We start from the raw sequence: 6,000 nt of genomic DNA, 5'->3' as shown, positions 1-6,000 counted from the left end.
AAACCACCTCTGAGTGTCTCTAGCCTTGGAAACCCTGCTGGGTTGCTCTTGAGTCGCCTATTACTGTGAAAGCGCTTCACTGAAGCAAGCGCGTTTGGGAGATGCAAGGGTACCGGTGGGTTGTTGTGCAAACGTGACAATGGCGAGCCACTTTCCTATTTAGTACTTGGATGGGAGTTCCCCAAGGAAGTCTAGGGTTTCTGTAAAGGGGCAGGCAATGGCAAACTACCTCTGCAGGTACTTAGATGGGAGAGCAGCAAGGAAGCCCAGGTTCGCTATGCACAGGGAGGCAATGACAAACTACCTCTGAGTATCCCTTGCCTTGGAACCCCTGCTTTGTTGCCCTAAGTCAGCTGTGCTTTGACAGCACTTCACACAAGTATTACTTCTTTAACGAGAACGCCTCCACTCCTGCCAGGCGGAAGCGTTTACTATCAACGCGCTATCTCATGCTGTGCTGATTGGAAACCCCCCCAAATGTGTTTGCCTCATGTCAATACCAAAGAAGCCCAACCGTGCAGTTAGGCCACTCGAAATACACAGCAGCCAGCGCAGAGGGTGAGAGGTGTGGCCATATGCCTCGCCTTAGTGCACATGTGTAGGCAGCTGCTAAATATGTGCACCTTGAAGGCCACCTCAGCCGTCCCTGCCCAGAGAATTCGCGGCCAGGCAACCTGAGGCCACCACGATGCTACCCAGGGTTGCCAACTCCAGTTCGGGACCCGCAAGGAGATTTTGAGGGTGGGGCTTGAGGAGGGCAGGGAGGGATCTCAACAAGGTATAATGCCATATAGTTTGGGGTGCCGGCCTTCAGGTGCAGAGGCGTAGCAAGGGGGGAAAGCGCCCAGTGCACTGGTGCGTCCTCTGGCCTGGAACGCCCCCACCACGCCCCACAGGGGTCAGCGCCCTGTGCGTCGCGCACCCCCTGTCCCCTTGGAGCTACGCCTCTGTTCAGGTGGGACCTGGGGATCCCTGTAAGGAAAGCTGATCTGCAGTCTACAGAGACCAGGCCCTCCGGAGAAAATGGGGGCTCCTGAGGGCGGTCTCTGTGGCATCGCTCCCCACGAAGGCCCTTCCGTCCTGGGGATGCCAGCTTCCAGGTGGGAGCGGGAGACCCCCTTGGAGCGACTGCCTACAGCCCACAGAGAGGAGGGCGGACTCTGTGCCTTTGCCCCCCCTTCCCCACCAAGCGAGCTCCCCGCCTTCCCCAGCCTCCGTCCCCAAATCTGCTGCAGCAGCCGGTGGCAACTTTCCCTAGCGAGCCCACCTTCCGAAGCAGCAGCAGCAGCAGCAGCAGCAGCAGCCCCTTCCCGGAGGAGGGGCGAGGAGGGTCCCCATCGACTACTAAAGCTTATGACGCTATTCCCCTTCCTTAGTGCCAGGCGGGTCCGCTCCGGAGCTGGCCTGCAGGGGGCGCTTGGGGGGCAGGCAGGCAGGGCCGCTGCGGCCGAGGCTCCTCCCCGTCTGGTCCTCCTCCTCCCGCCCGCCCGCCCGCCCGCGCTGACGTCTGGCCCGTCTGAAGAAGTGCAGGCGGCGCGGGCAGCAGCAGCTTTCGCCACTGATCAGGAGGAGGAAGGCGGCGGCGTAACGGCGGCAACGATGGTAGCTGCAGCGGCAACTCAGGAAACGGCGGCGATGCGAGGCCGGCAGGGCCATTAAAGACACGCTTAGCTGGCGCGGCGCTTTCGCACTGGAGCGCTGCTATTGGCGCTGAGCCGATGCTGCTGCTGAAGAACGCTGCGATCAATGTGGAAATTCAGCAGCCTCTGACTCCCACTTCGACCCCAAGCAGCAGCTTTAAAGCAACGGCAGCTTTCAGCAGCGGAGGGAGAAGCGCGCCCTGGCGGCGCCCCAGCCGCGCAGAGGACCCGGGGTAAGGGACCCTCGCCCGGGGAAGGAAGGAAGGAAGGAAGGAAGCAGCCCATGCTGGCGGCAGCCTCGGGGGCGGGGGGCGGTCCGGGACCGTCTCCGCCGAGCGCCACGGATGCCGGACGGACCCAACAGGCTCCATGGCGGCGGGGGCATCGCCAACCGGCTACCCGGCGCCCTGCCCTGCCCTGCTTTGGAGCCAGATCATGGGCAGCTCGTGGGGGAGGGGGGAAGCACCCGGCGTAGGGTGCCGGAAATTGTAGGGGGGGACGGACAGACAGGGAAAGAAAGACAGACAGCAGTTGGCAGCTGGGCTCTGGTCATTTATTAAACAGTAGATTGTTATTGCAAGGAGGCGTCATCCCCTAAAGAAGCATCTCTTCCCCCTCCCCCCCTCCAATTTTTTTGGTTAGAAACTTTGGGCCTCGGTGTGAGGCAGGAGTTTCAGGAGGCTAACTTCAGACGTGGCATGTGGTGCTCCGAAGGACGGGAGCATCAGTACCCGCTGCGTGTGTGTGTTTATGTGCGTGTGTGCATGGGATTCCACTGTTTCTCTCCTTGAAAACGTCCACAAAGCGCCGCGGAACTGGTCAAGAAGAAAAAGGAGAAGAGTTTGAAGCGCATACTGCCCTGCCATACCATCCTGTGAGGAGGACCCTCAAAGTGACATGCAGACTCCTTCCCTTCCTCTCCCCACAACAGACACTTTTAACCAATGAGGCTGAAGATTAGAGAGGTCAGAAAGGACTAGGGCTGCTGTAGCCGAAGTCTACCCAGCTGGGATGAAATCAGAAGGCACGGGGAATCGGCAGTTCTCTAGAGTCCGCCACTCTTAACCACTGCTGGTGGGGGCAGAAAGCAGCATGCTATGGGGACCTGGCTCTTTTCCTTACCAGGGCTCAAAACAGGTGTGTGTGTGTGTTCAATATTGTCAATCCGCTTCAAGGCAACCCTATGCATCAGCATCCTCCAAAACATCCTCTCCTTATCAGGTCTTGCAAACTGAGCACCGTGACTCCCCTGGCTGAGTCCACCCATTTCACGTTGCCTTCCTGCTGCCTTCAGCTGTTCCCGGCATGATTGTCTTTTCCAGAGACTCTCGTCTTCTCCTTATGTGACTGAAGTGCATTAGCCTACGGTGGGAAGGCTCTTCCCCGGGCCTCCAAAATATTAAAGTGTGATCTAGCGTGTGATCTGGCCCTTTAGGTCTCTTCGTGCTTCTGAAGGGACTCTTGGTCGAGTGTGCATTTAGGGGGGTTTAATTCCTCCGGTTGTGTCAAGTGAGGTGTCAGGCAGGTGATGGACAGGGATGACCTGCTTCCAAAGGCACTCTAGAAATGTTGCGAGAGGCCGTATTCGTTTTGGTTTGTTTTTCAAAAACCCCACTGAAGTGGGAAGCTGGCCGGGGTTTATTGCTCAACGGAAGGGATTTTGCAAAAGTGAGGTCTGGTTGCCTGTCTTTTCTGCAAATGGTTGGTTTTGCTTTTGAAGCTTATCCCGTTTCTAGGCTTTCAGGTGATCTTACGCCTGTTCTTATTCCGGGAGCTGTTGGTGGTTAAGGTCTCTAGGGCAGTGAGCCACAAATCCAAAGACCATTTGCTTTCCTTCCCTGTCTATATGGCAGTGCTGTGGGATTTATAGGTCCTGAAATGGAGACTTGACAAGGACATCTTTGGAGCCCTGAAAAAGGGGGCACTTCAGTTGACCGAGATTAAGTCACATTTTGGAATGTGCAAAGCCGTACGTGCTTCTAATTACACGCCGAGAGCAATCGCTGGCTTGGTGCACATCTGGAATTTGAGGAGTGGGTTGCAGGGCAGTCTAAGATTATACATTAAGCCGGAGGTCCGCAAACCTTTCAAGCTCAGGGCCATCTTTTGAAATTCTGACTCGACCTAGTGGGTGCAACCACAAAGTGAAAACCACAGCTACTTAGGGCTGCGGATTTGGGAGAAAAGGGAGTAGAAAGTGTCAGCGGTTCCTTTCTATACTTGAATTAAGATGGAGAGTGTAAGATATTTTGCCCAGATGGCAAAATTGACTAGATGTGAAAGGTGCGAATTGCCGGTTTCCATTGGAATGGAGACTCTGAGCACATTAGGAAAAAATATAACTCTGGAGATATGACTGTTGGTTATGGCGTATAAGGGATGAATTAACTAGTATATGGAATACCTTTTATCTTCTGTTTGGTTACATGATAGATAGTCGACACCTATTATGATAAAGGATGTTTTGAAGTCCTGGGCAAGAGAGCCAGATCCTTAATTTTGTGTGCTTCAGTAATGACGGTCGGAAGTCTTGGGTTCATTTTTGTAATATCAGCAGATGACATGGATTGGATACTGTAAGGAAATGCAATTGTTTGGTTCCATACCTATTCTACTTTTGTTTTGAGATGTCACTTGTTGAATCGGAATAAAGTGTCTGAATTGGGGGGAAAAACAAAGTCAGGTTATGCACAATTCTCAGTTTCAGGCGGAAGCTCTGCTGAACAAGATACCTGTTTAAAATGAACTTATTGTTGAAAAGTATTTTCTTGCTTCTACGCAAGCTTACCTTCAGTCCAGGTAGAAAGGAGGTCCGCTATTTAGTATGCATAAAGGCAGCAGAGAATGAACGACTTGCGTTAAAATCTGCTTACGGCCAATCTGAAGCTAGCTAAATAAAAATCCCACCTGTTCTATCTATTTGGACTCTGTGGCTTGGTAAAAAACATTTGGTGGGCCCTGGAAAGGGTGTCAGTGGATGACGTCATGCCTGTGGGCACCGTGTTAGGGACCCTGTGCTGACCGTGGAGATCTGCTCTTTTCCTGGGTGCTTTTGGGGAATTGTTCCATAGTGTCAACTTGGCATTCGTGTCTCGTGCAAAGTAGGACAAGTCTGGGGCGCTGCAGAAAGGTAACCAGGTTCCAGTCCCCGCTTGCATAACAATCAGACCGACTTCGGGGCTTAATTTCTAAAACCATCCCTTTGGTCAACTAGGTTTGACTGCGCCTGGTAACAGTTTGAAACCCTATGTGCCCGTTAACAACTGAGATCTTCCATGTTCCCCTCTTAGAGGAGTTAGAGGAGTTTTAATGGTTGAACGCCATCTGTTTTAAATGGTTATGAAATTTGAGCGCTGCAGTTTAACTGGTACTAATTGTTAGCATTTTAATTTGTTTATCCACTTGCCTGTATTTATGTTGTAAACCGCCCTGAGCCCTCCGGGGGAGGATGGTATAAAAGTGGAACAAATAAAATAGATAGATAGATAGATAGATAGATAGATAGATAGATAGATAGATAGATAGATAGATAGATAGATAGATAGATAGATCGATCGATCGATCGATCGATCGATCGATCGATCGATCAGGGGTCTGCAACCTGCGGCTCCGGAGCCGCATGCGGCTCTTTCAGCCTTATACTGTGGCTCTGGCGTGGTCAGGAGGTCCGAGGGTAGCATGAGCATGTCCCTCCAGCCCTCCAGAGCAGTGCTGGAAGGAAAGGTGAGTGGAGGGACCGAACCTCACCAAACGGTAGATCTTCGAAGAACTGCCAAAACAGGTTGGCAAATGCCTCTTCAGTTGAGTAAAGGTTGCCGACCCCTGCCCTAGATGTTGACAGGCAAGCAGGCAGGCAGAAACATGGTCCGTCCATGATCAAAAACAGTATCCTTATGATTTTGTTTGCTCCGACATAGAGAGATGTCCTTAGCGGTGAGGTAGAGTATCTGCCTTACATGCACAAGGATTCGGTCTCCATCGTTTTCAGTTATATCCTGGGTAGCAGGTATGGTGGAGGGTCTTGAGGACTTGTGGAGCTACTGCAGGCCACAGAAGACAAGTTGGAGCTAGGTGGGCCAACTTTCTGTAAGGCACCTTCATATGTTAAAGATTTATTAGGCCACAGGAGTGTTCCATCTGTTGCTCTTCTGGGAAATATTAGTCTCCCTGCCTAAGACAGGGAAGAGTTGCTGCGGTCACCTGAAGCGGTCACCTGAAGAAGAGCCAAGCTTCCCAGGACTCATTTGGATCTTCAAAATCTTGTGGCCTAGTCAGTTTTCTGTACTGCCCTGCCTCTGTGCTTCTGTGTTTGGTGCCGTCTCCCTTGGCTGTGGGTCAAAGCTGAACCATTACGGCTGAA

General features: G+C 52.6%; 1 protein-coding gene across 1 annotated transcript in view; it reads left to right on the top strand.

Moving 5' to 3' along the window:
* The first annotated feature begins 1,748 nt into the window (after positions 1-1,748).
* Positions 1,749-6,000, top strand: part of XYLT1 (xylosyltransferase 1) — a 170,880-nt gene continuing 166,628 nt past the window's right edge. The window contains exon 1 of the mRNA XM_048493210.1: positions 1,749-1,873. The gene's annotated coding sequence lies outside the window, so the exon portion shown is untranslated. The remainder of the gene's footprint in view (positions 1,874-6,000) is intronic.

Source organism: Sphaerodactylus townsendi, linkage group LG04 (assembly GCF_021028975.2).
Source record: "Sphaerodactylus townsendi isolate TG3544 linkage group LG04, MPM_Stown_v2.3, whole genome shotgun sequence".
NCBI lineage: Eukaryota > Metazoa > Chordata > Lepidosauria > Squamata > Sphaerodactylidae > Sphaerodactylus > Sphaerodactylus townsendi.
Note: the sequence above shows the minus strand (reverse complement) of the source record. Positions and strands in the feature narration are given on the sequence as shown.